Source organism: Dermacentor albipictus, chromosome 5 (assembly GCF_038994185.2).
Source record: "Dermacentor albipictus isolate Rhodes 1998 colony chromosome 5, USDA_Dalb.pri_finalv2, whole genome shotgun sequence".
Taxonomy (NCBI): domain Eukaryota; kingdom Metazoa; phylum Arthropoda; class Arachnida; order Ixodida; family Ixodidae; genus Dermacentor; species Dermacentor albipictus.
In genome coordinates this window covers 39,867,305-39,882,655 of record NC_091825.1, presented here as the reverse complement: position 1 = coordinate 39,882,655, position 15,351 = coordinate 39,867,305, and the positions used below count along the sequence as shown (strand labels likewise).

The 15,351-nt window shown below is 48.3% G+C and overlaps 1 protein-coding gene across 1 annotated transcript in view; it reads right to left on the bottom strand.

The window, feature by feature from the left end:
- LOC135896855 (uncharacterized) overlaps positions 1-15,351 on the bottom strand; it is a 514,087-nt gene that overhangs the window by 450,066 nt on the left and 48,670 nt on the right. Inside the window, exon 3 of the mRNA XM_070538351.1 lies at positions 1,578-1,675. The gene's annotated coding sequence lies outside the window, so the exon portion shown is untranslated. The remainder of the gene's footprint in view (positions 1-1,577; positions 1,676-15,351) is intronic.

Genomic DNA, 15,351 nt, shown 5'->3' with positions numbered 1-15,351 from the left:
CTATGGCACGTAAAACCGAAAAATTCATTTTTTTTAATACATGTTAAATGCAAAAACATTTTTTTGAGATCACCCCTGGACCGATTTTAATGAAAATTATTGCATTTGATAGAGAAAAACAAATTCTAGTGAGTGCTCAAGCGGAATTTCTATTTAAAACCTCAATTTTGTTGCAAAAATTTTTAAATACTCAGAAGTAAAAAAAAATAAAAGCACGAAGTTTAAAAATTCATATCTGTGCATGAAGAATAGATATCGCGGTTCTGTGAGCGGCAACCATTAGATTATGAAAAGCAGAAAAATTCTAAATGCAATTTTCCATTTTACGTGAAAGTGTTACGTTCTTTACAATGGTTCTGCAAAAGCTGTATTTCCATGTTATTATGTTTTTGGATAGTCACGTGTAACATATCAATTCTGTCCACTTTGGATGTACTAATAGGTGCATCTAACATAATTGTATTATCATTTTCCTTTGATAAGTTACAGATTTGTAAACTTGATAGTATCGTCTAGTGAAAATTCTCGATCTGCGCCAATTTTTAATAAAAACTTCACAAAATTCGAAACAAACGGTAACTAGATTTGTAATTTTTCTTCTACATGAAAGAAACCTCATCAAATTTGGAGCAGTGGTAGCAGAGAAAAACGAATTCTCCTTTTACATGTATTTAGATAGGAGCACCCGAGCTAAAGCTGCCTCTGAAACGAATTCTTGTCTGCGCTCCTTCAACATTGCGCCTAACTTTCTTTCTTTGCTGCCTGTAGTACTTGTTTTTTCTATTATATTGTATTAGCCACTCCTGCTATAGCCCTGCCCGGGGCTGCAGTATGTGAAAATAAATAAAATAAATAAATATGTAGGGAGCTTCCCATGACGCTGATGACGAAAGCGATAATACGCCTGGTGTGCCCAAAGCACCGTCATCGCATTCAATTTTAGCAGGTAAACATGAGCTGCTTGCTATTCTGTTCTTTTCTTGTTGTTGTTATCGTTGTTCTTCACTCCTGTTTTGCCTCTCATTTCCTTCAAGTTGCCCTGTCGCTCTCAACCATAAGATGACCCATTTGTTTTTTGATTGGACGGTTCGGTGAATATTAGAACAAAGACGCGCGTAATGAAAGGCAAGCGACGTAGCAATGATGCTATGCAGGAGGTTTCAGAGCCCTTACATGGCATGAGGCCACATCACCAACTCCTAGAGGCGTTTTCACCCAGTTTTGCGTTGCAAGTGAGCGGCAACCTTTTTACGCGGCATCACAAACAAGGCTGGCTAACATAAAAGCTATTTGGAGGCATTCTTGAGGAAACAGCCGAGCGGTTGCATACATGCGCAAACAGCTCCTACATGTCGCGCACGCAATGCAGCTTGACAACGTCCAGCAAGAATTACCAATCTAATGCTCGAATATTCACTCCATAAATTAATCTACCTCTAGTTTCAGGCTTACTTGCAGAGTTATAAAGCGTGCAGGAGCTCCACTTAATTGCTTCAATATTCATCATTTATTCCAAGTGAAATACAATTATTTACAACATCTCCTTGTTGAACAAATAGAAAAATTATCGTACTTACTTTATATGGGGTCTGTACATGAACACTCTAAATGTCAGACCTGGTTTAACTGGTTTAGTTAGTGCGGTCTCCAGTCGTTTTTTGGTAAATCGACCAGCCTAAGTTAGGGTAAAGCGAGAGAACAGGAAATATTTACGATAATTATCATAATCAATTGTTATGTACGCTGACCTTACGATGCTGGCCCAATCTTATGTTGTGAAAAAAACAAATATATGGAAAACCGACATATGAAGTTTCAATTGATCTCATTCATATAGCACTATTCGTGAAGCGTAGTCAAATGAGGCTTCAGTCTATTTCATGCAAACTACTGCTTAGTTCCATTACCACAACCTCACCTTTGAGGACCTGTCTCGAGGGGCATTAGCATTTCTCATTTTACAAATCATCTGAACGTAAATTATTTTCATTAGAAAAGGCCAAACGGGGATGGCGCCGCTGATAGAATACATCAGTGCCTGTTCAACGGTGAATCCCCGCAGTGTTGCTCCCTATTACATAATCAACATAATACCTAATAATCAATCTTAATTCATTGTCGCTGAACACCACCAGCCTATTCCCACAGAGCCTCGGTTTAACAATGACTCGTGACTACCGCCGCTTCACTGTGCTTCGCAAAACCTACTTTTCTAAACCTGCTTGGCATCATTACTTGGGAACTTCGCCTAGTTTGCGGTACATATTTGTGTGTGTATGTCTCCACGTAACCACTTTCTCGCCGACTTGAGTCACTGGGTATATTAGTTGATTTATTTATTCATTCACATCACCTTATAGGCCCATTGAAGGACATTGAGTAAGGTGGGAAACAGCCATTACATAACAAAAACAGCAAAGTACAACATCGTTATACAATATTAACACGCAACGAATTCAAGTTATCAAGCAATGTTTCACGATTGGAGATGGATGCAATGTGATCGGGGAAACCGTACCAATGTGTAATAGCTCTAGGTAGTGGACATAACTTAAATGCCTGAGTTTGATCATGAATGAGCATGGAAGTGAAAGTGCGTTGTGAATGCGACGAGATGTGCGAACAAGAGCTTAAAGCGCCAAACGGTGAAAAGTATTACTATAAATGTACCTGTAAAATAGACATAGAAGACAAATGATCAGACGTTCCAATGAGTGAAATGCAAGGTGTTGTTTGATTCGAGTAATGGTCGAACTATAGTCGTAGTTGCGAGAGATGAATCTGGCTGCCCTATTCAGAAAGGCTTCTAACATACAGATTAGATCATCTTTATTTGTTAACCATGTGGATTAAGCGCATTGTAGTTTTGGGGAAACATAAGTAAAATATGCTAATTTTCGTAAATTATCAGGCGCGTTGCGCAAGTTTCTGCGCAGGTAGCCGTGAGGTTGAGAAGCTTTGGATAAGACAGTTGCTACATGCGTTGTCCATGTTATGTCCGGTGAAAGATAAACGCCGAGTTATTTTTAGTATGGGGCACTGGAAACTAGGGTATTATTTTTCGAATAGCGAAACATTAAGTTAGTGCGCTTTCGACTAAATGAGCTTAACTTGCATTTGGAGGCATTAAAGATGCCTGCCATCTATAAGTCAGTTCAAGGTCATTATGGATAGTAAAATGATCATCTGAACAGTTAATATTGCGGTAGGTGACGCAGTTGTCAGTGAGCAACCTAACTGAGGATGAAAGGTTAGTGCGCAAGTCATATATATATACTAAAAAGAATAATGCACCTAACACGCTACATTGAGCGACACCAGACGTAACGTCACACGGGTTAGACGAGCACTGTAAATTGCTGACGCTGTAAATTGACCACTGTTTTTTCTGATGCGAAAACAAGTATTTACGTAGCCAAGAAAGCGTCAATGAATCAATACAATGGGCAGGAAATTTGGAAACCAAACGGCAATGACGTAGACTATCGAACGCCTTCGTGAAATCAAGAAAGAGGCAAATCGGTTTCATCGTTAGCGTTCATATTAAAGTGAAGGTCAGTCGTGAATTCAAATAACGAAGTGTCATATGTGTAGCCTTTCCTGAAGCCATACTGGTGAGAGAAAAAAAAGTATTTGATTCAAGGTGACCATAAATATGAGAAGCTATAATATGTTCAAGCATTTGCAGCATATGCATGTAGCGAAATAGCTCTATATTTATAAGGTGAGTGTTTATCATCGGATTTAAGAAGGGGAACTTCTTTATCAAAGTCTCGTTCATTAGGTAGCTGACCTGATGATAAACGCTGGTTAAATAGGAAACGAAGAAAGCGACTGGAAATATCCGTAGCATTCTTCAGTGTTTTAGCGTTCATCTGATGAATGCCAGGAGAAATAGAATCTAAGATTCGTGATGAGGTTCGCAATATCCTCAGCGGTGCTGGTGATTCAAACAATGAGGAGAAGGGTTGTTCAGGAACAAATGGCACATTGGAACAATTTTCCTGTTTAAGAACAGAGGCGAAATACGCATGGAAAGAAAGCGCAGAATCTTCGTCAGAAAGTGGACATTGTTTTTAATCGTGTAATGTAATGCGGTTAATAAACTTACTGTAGGGAGAAACTGTGTGCCAGAATTCTTCGGGATTATTTCTGATAAGTGAAGGCAAGTCCTGAGTGTAATATTTCATCTTCGCTGTGCCTAACGCTTTACACAAAACTCGTAAGGAATCCTTGTATTGAACCTAGTAGGACACAACATTTTAGGTTTCATATTATTGTAGAAACGTAAATTATTTCATAATGTTCGAAGTTGTTTAGTAAACCAAGGGCTATTTTTAACGCTGGATATAGAGATTAGCAGCCCATACTTACCAACTGATTGCAATATTTTTTGCCTAAAAAGAAACCACTTTTTATTCACGCCCCCTGAGGCAAACGACTGCATAAAATGTTCGTTATAAAAATCTTCTAGTTCGGTGTTCAATCTATCGCAATTACCACGGTTATAATCTCGAATAGCTTTAGTCGCTGAAACTGTAAAAGCTAAAGGTAGTATAATTTGGTGATCAGGCACATTGTGGTCTCTAAATCCTTCTATATAAGAAATCGGACTCCTAGTATTTGGTGCAGTCGTTCAAACTAGCTCCAATATTTTAGTACCGCTGTGGAATTGGATAGGAACTCGTGTTAAGTTGTAGTCAAGAGTTAAATCGATAAAAAACTGATCAGGCGCGACATGTGGTAGACATAGCAGACCGATCGATCAGTGGATACTTGAAATGCCCACTAAGCTATATTACTTCAGCTGAATATAGTTGTGTAACTCGCTCTATGTTATCACGTATTTCCTCAGAAAAAGAAGAATTTGCGTCTGCAGTGTGATAAGATGATCCTAAAAGTATTTTAGCGTGAGATGTAGCGCATGAAGCCCAAGTTATTTCTATCGCAGGCTTAGTGTCAAGGCGAAACGATAAGAGTCTTTTTCACCGCTTATAACACGCCGCCTCCTCTTTTACGAACACGCTCACATCGATATATGTTATAGTTGGCCTCATCTGAGAAGAGTTGTTCATTAGTTACGTGAGGATAGAGCCAGGTATCCGAGGGCATTAATATGTAAGCATCACTATCTTCTCAACAAGAAATGAACTCGTCCCTCTTGGGCAGTAGAGCTCGAATGTTAGTAAAAGACACAGATAAGGATGACGCCATTACCTGACCCCTCTTACGCCTGCCCATGTTAGCCTCATGCAATCTCGTAGGCAGCACAACTACCCTGTTAGAATCATCGAAAACGTATGTATTAGTATCAATGTGAAGCTTATCCACCGATATCTTGAAGGGTTTGTTTTGGGCCTTCGCGTATTCGAGAAGCTTACGACGCGCTTCTCGCGTATGTAAATGTAAATCTTCGCGTATGCAAAAAGCGGATGCCTTAAGCTTATGTGCATTCAACAAAATCGGTTCTTTGTCCTTTGAAAAGGTAAACTTGACAATGACAGGTCTTTGTTTATCCTTGATAAATCTGCATAGCCGATGCACTGGTTCTAACTGTGAACTTCATACGGAGATGCGAAGGTGATCTCAGCAAAACTTCACTTCCTTATCTTCTGAAACTGCCCAATTGTGATTGGGGGTCGCGATTTGAGCGAAAAAGAAGAAGGTTAGACCGACGCAACCTATTTTTTTTTTGCATAATCACACCTATTCGTAATTTTTGACCGCTGGTTAGTAAAATCACGTAAAACGTCAACCGAACCAGAAGGTGCGGTCACAGACAGAGCAACTTTGATTTACCTTTGTACACAAACTTTTTTTTTCGTTGTCAGTAGCTTTCACGTTGTTATACATGAAATGAAGGGCGTCAGCATCCGCACCTTCTCCGTCTGTGAGACGTGCAACGGTTCTTTTTTGAAGCATTTCTAGTTGGCACTTCAGCTATTTAATTTAGATCTCTGCGGTAGCATGTTTAGAAAGTGAAGATTCGTGGCTTTCCTTGAGATCACGCGTTTCATAAAGGGCAAGCGCGAATGCGTCGGCCTCCGACTTCTCCATAGGATCAGGATTTTACTCCACATCCCCCTCTAGTAATCATAAAAGCTCACGCACGCTACTACATACATACGCACAACACAAGATTCTCTTCAATAAGCCCCTAAGCTCTGTTGGGCACGACACAGCAAGGAAGCAATGGTTGCTACTTATACAAGCGATGTTCAAGTAACCAACCTGAAAGAGCAAAGACCGTAAGGGTGGCATGCTTCCCGTGGTGTCGATTCCAAACCGCCTAGTGACAGACTGATGCATATACCTGCTACTGCGCAGGTCATCTATCGTGACGGGAAGGCACGTTGCCAGATGAGAAGGTCATTACCATCCAAGGCTGGAATACCAAGTGTCAACGGTCGCAAGTCCAGATGCAGGGAATCGGGTACAAGCCAAGACGAGTCGGGTACTCCGGTGCGTGCAGCACACGAAATGTCGGTCAACCTGGAGGCCTTCCCCTTTTGCCATAAGGTGAAACCTTTCACTACACGAAGATTGGGTGCCGAACAGGATAATGTTGAACTGGAACAAAGCATAGAAACCGAAGCAAGCCAGGAGGAGCCCAACAGCCCACAGCACACTATCCTGGTAACAGTCACCTGAAAGATCAAAGGCCGGAAGGGTGGAATCCTTCCCGCGGTGTCGCACCCCTGATACAATATGATCAAATAGGTAGTGCGTCTCCTTGCTCAGATTCTGAGAGATCCAGGCTCGAAACAAACCATCGTACCGACTTTGTTGAATGGGTACATATTATATAGAGTGTAGTAAAGCGGTGTTCTTGGCGCTTGGCGACCGAATAGGACCGGTTATAGCCGCGTTCAAGAGAATGAGGCTCGTAAATCCGAGCAAAAACATGACAGGACGGCTGCAGGCTTCAGGGCAAGAGGACGCCACGTTTATTCGTGTGAGCAGAAGTTGTTAAGGACGGAAAGTTTGCATAAAGGTTCGCAGACACTGCACAATAGAAATATATAAATAACATAGGCCGTAGGATATGCCGTGACGAAATCACGCGGCAAGCGGAAGGTGGAACTGTAATCAATCTCGCCTGCTGAGCAGGGGAGCTCCGATTGCACGGTAGAACAAAGGACAAGTAGCGCAACTGGCAGATGTGAAAGCCGGTGCCCGGTGCAGCCAGTCGACGAAACTGTTGGATGCTGGGTGACAAGCGGCGCAGACATGATTGCGAACACAGGCCAGAAGTCATGGGAGAGATGTAAAAAGAATGGACTTAAACTGTCTGTCGCCATCAGTAGTCAGCATCGATGGCCCAGCACGATCCAACTAGATAAGAAAGTGTGGGTGTATGACAGTGTCCGAGGGGATGCCAGGCTTGGGAGCCTGTTCAGGCCATTGTACGCGCCAATAACTACACACAAAATGTACATATAACCACGGGATAGTGGCAAAGATCTGTCGATATCCAGATGTCTGGTGTCAAAGTGTTCATCAAGAAGCGGAAATTGTCCACATGGAGGCTTACTGTGATGTCGAAATTTGAAATATGTGCAGCCTGTTCAAGCACGGGCCCAGTACCGCACGTCAGTGCGCGCACGAAGCCAGACGTTCTGTTCTCGGATAAGGCCTTCCGATGTCCGTACGTCGGTATGGCAGAGCGAGTGCAACGAAGCAGAAGCAGAGTCCTACTGTCTTCCGACTTCACGAATCGCTATGCCCACTGCGCGATCTAGGTGCTACTTCATCTCTCTAATAACACCAGCTGGTATGGAGTCAACTTAATGCCTCTGGCTCTTACTGCAAAGGATTCCCGGTGTGCCTGGGCTTGAATCCGTCTACCAGCAAGCGTATTGCGTATATAATTTTCAGATTTTTTTAGTTCATAATACCTTGGCATGCCTACATGATGACTTTCTATACATTATGACCCTGTCTACACTTCCCATTGATTTGATACGCACTATGCTTACATTTTACCGCTGCTACCAGTGAATGTGCTACTACCGCCGGACACCGGCAAAACGCCCACTAAGCCAAGTAGTGCAATTGCGCTAGAACAGCATGGCGAAAAAGAGAATTGACATGCATGCTAATACGCTTTGCTGAAACACCACACTAAAGCGTGATGCCCTGGTCAGTGGAAGGGAACGTATTCCAGGTAATCTAAAATACCGGAGGCGTGGAAGCCCGGAGACAGGCACCTGTGTCGCTAAGAGAAGGCCAGGGAAACTAAGCGAGACCTGTTGTGGCGTTGATTCCGATGCTGTTCACAGCGTCAGCTGCACAGCTGATGCTGACTGATGCTGTCAGTCGCGAATTCGGCAAAGAAAACTAGTTGACAGAGCTCTCAGAGAATGGTTGGCGCTAAAAACGCGCATGGTAGAAATGAGAGGCTTGTGCTGGGCAAGGATGACAAATTCTCGAACTTCAGCAAGTGCCTCAAGTGCTTCTCATCAACGTAGGCTGCGAACAGATTCCGTCCAAAAGTGTTATGTCGGTGCGCCGTATCGCGCACCTTCTGTGGCATGAAGGAACGTCGAGCCACTACAAATATCGGCTGTAACGGCTAATGTAGAAGCATTTACCATCGTGCTAATAGCATCATTTGGTAAAAATGTTGCAAGAGTGTGGCATAAGCAACTTTGGTCTTAACAGTCGAAAAGTGTTGAGCGATGGCAGGGCTTCAAGGCAGAGTGGCGGACTCACCATTCGAAGCACTAGGAAGCGCCTCCAGAGGCTTCAGTAGAGCAAATCATTTAGATATAAAAAGACGGTAAAACGACACCGACTGCCTAGGGACACTGGATGTTGATAGGCGAGGAGGGCGTGTACCTTGTCAGGCAGCGGAGTGGCGCCTTACTTTGTGATGCGATTTCCTAAAAAACGTCTCGGAAACAACAACCTGATATTTGTCAGTATTTCGTAGGACTGGATCAGTGTAGGTAGAGCAAAACGATGAATCCCTCGTGACTTCATCTATAGAACATTGCAATATTTGTTCGGCATCACGCAAGTCAAAATGTACACGCAAGAACTCCAAGCCGGCAAGTTTGCGATTGATAACAGCTTTGGACACATAGTTCGATTTAAAAGGTATTTACTCATTAGTCTTCACCATGTCTCTCCTTCGCTATGTCGTGGTCATAACTAGAAAAGGGAGCACAGTCCTCTGAATTTTGAATAGAGGTTAGCAGTGAAGTTGAGGGACAGTTTTTGGCCAAAGAGTGGAAACACCACCGCCAATCGTTGCTGATTTTAGGCAATAGTAAATAAAAAATTACATTCGTCAGAGAGAATACCCATAGGGATACAACGGGGCCGTTTAACACGCCAAGGGAAGCATATAGTGGTAGTGGGCCAACTGGTATTTCGGGATGGGTCACTGTGAAGTTTAGGGGTAGACCAACTAATATTTGGATATGAGCGAACTTGAAACATTCGGGTGGGTCAACCAAAATTTGCAAATGCCTAAGTTTAAACTTTGCACTGGCTTAACTTGAAATTTTGACGTGGAGGTTGGCTCAACTTGAAATGTTTTGTTGGCAAACATTAAATTTCAATTGGCACACTCTCTAATCTAAGGCGGCCCACACCATAATAATGGCTGGCCCACGCCAAATTTCAGTTCACCCACCCCCACATTAAAGGTCTGCCAACCCCTAATTGAAGTTCCCCCCCGCCAAACCTTTGTTAGCCAAGTTAGCCCATCCAAATTTCAAGTTAGCCCATCCCAAATTTCAAATTGCTCACCGAGACATTTAAGTTGGCCTACCCCCCCAAATAAACTTGACCACCTCCCAGGTTTCAACTTGGCCCACATTCAAATTCCACGATAGGGGGGAGGAAGAAGAAGACGCCAGAGTGCTAAGACGAATTCTATTCGGCTCTTGTTTCTACCAATGTTTTCGTGGCGATGTTTCGCGATTTCAAGGAAATATTTGTGCAACACGGCTTTGTGAAGTTGCACGGACCCTGTGGACACTTTCCTGGACACTGTGAGTGTTTATCTCTACCATCTACAGCGGTTTTGCCATCGTCACACGGCCGCCGCCTCGCTAGCCCTAACGAGGGGAGCTTCTAATCCAACGTGTCGAGCGTGGCGACGCTTCTGGCGCGTTGTTCTCTCTTCCACGACGTCGCCGCCGCTGCATGGGCTACAATCATTGTGCTGAGACATGGAATACCAAGTGGCTGGGGATGACATTACCTTGGCGGACATCACCCCGGATCAAGGCTGGCAGACTGCCACGTATCGCCGCGCCGCAGCCAAACGTGAGAGCGTTAACCATACTCCGCCATATGGCGTGCTGAAACGTGGAGGAACGGAGACCCGCGGCCGTGAAAACGTTAAAAACACCATCATCCGCGCGAGCAGAATGCTGCCGTTGCCAAAAGATGACATCCGTATTATTATAAGGCCCTGTGGGGGACTTAACATAGCAAAGGCTGGCCCTGTGGTGGTTGCCGACGCCATTGCCGCCTCGGCTGGCCTCAGCCCGGCACAACAACACTCGGACACGCTTTGCCCCAACAACAAACAGAATATCTTAGTGGCAAGCACTCCGCTCAGAGAAAATGCTAACCGCTACGCGCGGGTAAAGCAAATTTGCATCCAAGGCGTCACCCACGAGATCAGCGCCTACGAAGCGGCACCACAGTCCACTTGTAAAGGAGTCATCCGCGGGGTCCCCGTGGAAGATGGGCCGACGGACACTGACTCGAAAATCGTCAATGACAGAAATCCACTGGCATTGGCCGCCAAGCGCGTAGGCACTACCACCGCAGCAATCGTGGCATTCGATGGCCATCGAGTGCCCAATTTCGTGCGCTATGGCTCGCTCCTCATGCACTGCACGCTGTACCGCAGGCAGGTCGACATATGTTACGCCTGTGGTCGGCTCGGCCACCGTGCGGACGTGTGCCCAAACCCTGGGGACGTTATTTGCCGAGGCTGTGGTGCCCCAAACCCCACTCGGGAGCATCACTGTGCACCCAAATGTAAGCTATGCGGTGGCCCCCATCTCTCCGCCGACAAAGCCTGCAAGGAACGCTACCACATGCCATACGTGGTCCGTCGACGGCGATGGGAGAGAGCACGCTCGACGAGGAACGGTGACGACTGCACTACAATACCCAAGTCCGCCATCGCTACCAACGAAGACGCCTACGCGCAACTTCCTGGCAGTGCCCGGGCCGCTGACAACGACCGATCCCACTCTAGATCCAGGGGCCGATCTCGGAGCCACCCCAGGCGGGCATCGACATCCCGGAGCCGACCACGGGCCCGCTCCCGCGGTGCGCCGCGCGGCGCATCTCGGGACCGCTCCATTTCTCGCTCCAAGTCCGGGCCCGGGTCCCGTTCTGGATCCCGCTCCGAGCCCTCTTGTCAACCACTGCCAAGCTCACCGGCACCACCAACAAGCAACAAGAAACGAGGTTCCCTCACCTGGACAGATGTCGTCCGGGGAAGAAGGACCGACATCACATCACAGGTAGGGTCGGGCTCACTCCCAGAGCACGTTACAGACACCAACATATCCGAGATAGCGTTACTCAAACGCGAAAACGCCGCTATGAAAGAGACAATCCTCAAACTTACTGCCGCGATTGCCGAACTACAGAACGACAGGAGCGCGCGCGCAGCCGAAAACGCCCGCCGCCGAAAACGCTGCGAAGGCAGTAGCCCCGTCACCACCGCCACACCCTGTTAGCGCTGATAGCGCGGACGGCGAGAGCGCGCCCAAGAAACGAGCCGTAGCTCACGCCATACCTGAACTGAAACCCGAGTTAGAGGAGATTAAAAGTACGCTGTCGGCAATTAAAGAGAGCCTCCACTTTCTCGGAGAGAATATGGCCCGCGTACAGTCAACCCTCACGGCCCACGGTAATCGGTTGGGGATAGTCGAACACTATCTCGAAAACGTCGTAGCCCCCGCCATTGACGCTGCTAAGCCGGTCTCGACACAACACCCCACGCTCAATCCACCCACACATGCCGCCCCCTTCCAACCGTCAAGCGCCCGGGCCGATCCCCACAAGCATCAACATGGCCAGGCGAGATGAAGCGTTCCGCATCTGGCAGTGGAACTGCAGGAGTTTCACTGCACGGAAAGCCTCCCTGCAGCAATACCTACGTATCCACGATGCCAAGCCCCACGTAATCCTTCTGCAAGAAACTTTAACACACACCGCCACGTTTACCGGTTACCAGTGGTTACCAGGCCTCGCGGGAGGACGTGGTACTGCCACGTTGGTCTCTAAAAAGTTCACCTGCCTCGCGCATGACCTCGGCACGTCCGAGGTGGACAACGTCATGACGGAGATTCTCCCAAGCGACGCGTCCCGACAAAGTGTGTACGTACTCAACGTGTACAGCAGCCCCAGACAAGCGAGTCACCGTTTCCGACGCCTCTTCCAGAGAGCCATACGTCTTGCTGGCTCAAACCCGCTCGTCATTGCTGGCGACTTCAACGCTGCGCATCGCACCTGGGGTTACGTATATGACACCCCCAAGGGCACCGCGCTGTGGCAGCATGCGAACGAGCTCGATCTCACCCTAGTGATAGACAAGGCGTTTCCTACCCGTATCGGCACATCCACGCACAGAGACACCACTCCGGATCTCTGCTTCGTGAAGAACACAGCCGATGCCCGCTCGTCCAATCTTGCGGAGGATCTTGGCAGCGACCATCTCATACTGGCCGTGCACTTACCCAGCATCGTCAGGAAGCCCACGTCGTACACGTGGGTCGACTGGGACTTCTTTCGCAAGACTCGCGCCTCACGACTCCCTCCAGACACTGCCCCGAACCTCGCGACGTGGACGGCTCAGCTCAAGGCCGACGTTGTTAAGGCCGCGAAAACATTTAACACGAATATGCCAACCGAGAAGATGGACAGCCGACTCGCCCACTTGCTCGAAGCCAAACAGTCTCTAATGACACGATGGAAGAGCCAGCGTCTCAACCGCAGGCTCCGCAAACGCATTGCACATCTGAACCAGACCATAATGGAACACTACAGCACCCTATCCAAACAGCAATGGGACGAGGTGTGTAACTCCGTCGACGGACAGGTCCGCAACGGGAAGACGTGGAACCTCCTCAAACACCTGCTCGACGACACCAACACCCGCACAAAACAGCGCCACTCGCTCACCAAAGTCCTTCACCCTGCCAAAGGCACCGCTTCGCCGGATGACATCGTCAAGACGCTTGTGCATAAGTACCTGCCGATACCCAAAGGCCCGCCGACCCTATATCCCTATTACACCGGTACCGACAACAGTCTCCTAGACGCCGATTTTTCCGTCGAAGAGATACGCCGGGCTCTCCATGAACTAAACGGCCGTTCCGCCCCAGGCCCCAATGGCATAACCAACAAGCTCCTGCGGAACTTAGACGACCCCTCGGTCGTGTACCTCACGGACGCCATCAATGACGTGTGGGGGCGGGGCGAGTTACCTGATGCCTGGAAACTAGCCCAGACGATCCTCATTCCGAAACCGGGCAAGGCGCCTGGCGTCGATAACCTTCGCCCCATCTCGCTAACGTCGTGCGTGGGTAAGGTGGCCGAGCATGTCGTACTCAACAGAGTCGGCCGGTATCTCGAAGACCAGGACTGTTACACACACCACATGATCGGCTTCAGACGCGGGCTCTCGACTCAGGATACGATGCTTCTCCTGAAACACCAAATCATAGACGCCGGGACTACTTGGGGCACGCGCGCCATACTTGGCCTTGACTTGGAGAAGGCTTTCGATAACATCCAGCACTCGGCAATACTAAAGGCGATCACGGCCTTAGGGCTCGGGCGCCGGTTCTACGAGTTCGTCCGCTCTTTCATAACCCGTCGCAAGGCCGTGCTCCATGTCGGAGACCTCACGTCGGAAAAAGTCGAGCTCGGACAGCGTGGCAGCCGCCAGGGCTCCGTCCTCTCGCCGACGCTGTTCAACCTGGTGATGATTGGGCTCTCCGAACGCCTGTCGAAGATACAAGGCCTCAACCATACGGTATACGCGGACGACATCACCATTTGGTGCTTTGCGGGGTCGGATGGCTTTATCGAATCCGCTCTGCAGGAGGCAGTCGAAACTGCCGAATCCTACCTCGACCACACGGGCCTCAAGTGCTCCTCCGCCAAATCGGAGTTGTTGTTGTACAGCCCAAAACGACGAGGCAAAAGGCCTAACGGATGGAAACCACCCACCGAGCGCAACATCACTGTCCGCACCAGACACGGTCGCCCAATCCCCAGGGTTGACTCCATCCGAGTACTGGGAATGATTATCGAGGCAGGCGGATCCAACATCCAAACGGTCCACAAGCTGACGACAAAGACGGAGAACGCAATACGACTTGTACGCAGGGTGGCCAACCGTCACCACGGCCTCAAAGAAGACAATCTGCTGCGTCTCGTAAATGCGTTCGCCCTATGTCACTTCACCTACGTCGCAGCAATGCATAAGTGGAAACAATCGGAGCGTGACAAGCTCAATGCACTAATCCGAAAGGTAGTGAAGCGGGCCCTTGGGCTCCCGATCACGACGCCAACGTATCGACTCCTCGAGCTCGGGGTGCACAATACCCTCGAAGAGATCGCCGAGGCTCAAAAGAGAGCGCAGATGATACGACTGACGATGACGAAGACCGGCCGTCACATCTTGCGCGAGCTCGGGTACTACCCACTGAACACCCAGGATCTACCGGAGCTTACGCCGGTTCCCCGCGAGCTCCGCGACCTGATCACGATCGCGCCCATTCCGCGAAACGTCCATCCGGAACACAGTCGAGGCAGGCGCCAAGCCCGGGCCACCGCGTTCCTCAAACGAGTAAACAAGAAAGCGGATGACGTCGCTTTCGTGGACGCCGCCGCCTACCGATGCAACCGAGCCTTCGCAGCGGCAGCGGTCACGTCCTCGCAACGGACTTTAAACGCCGCCACGGTACGCACACGTGATCCCGAGGTGGCGGAGCAAGTGGCCATAGCCCTGGCAATGCTCGATGATAAGCGAACCACAATATTTAGCGACTCGACACCAGCCATCAAAGCGTTCGAGAGAAGAGTCGTCTCCGTCAAGGCATTACGCATCCTCCGCGGCGCTGATCCAAGCACCCTCAAACACCACACCGTCATCTCGTTTCCCGCCCACCTGGGTCGGATTCCGGGCGCCCCGCCCAGCCTCAACGAGACAGCCCACGACGCTGCGCGCGCGCTTACCGACCGCGCCGTCACCCCCGGGAAACTACGTCTCGATGAGTTGGAGACGAACAGGGATGCCCCAATAACCTACAATGAAATAACCAAACACTGTTACTTGGGACGACGCCTCTTTCCGCC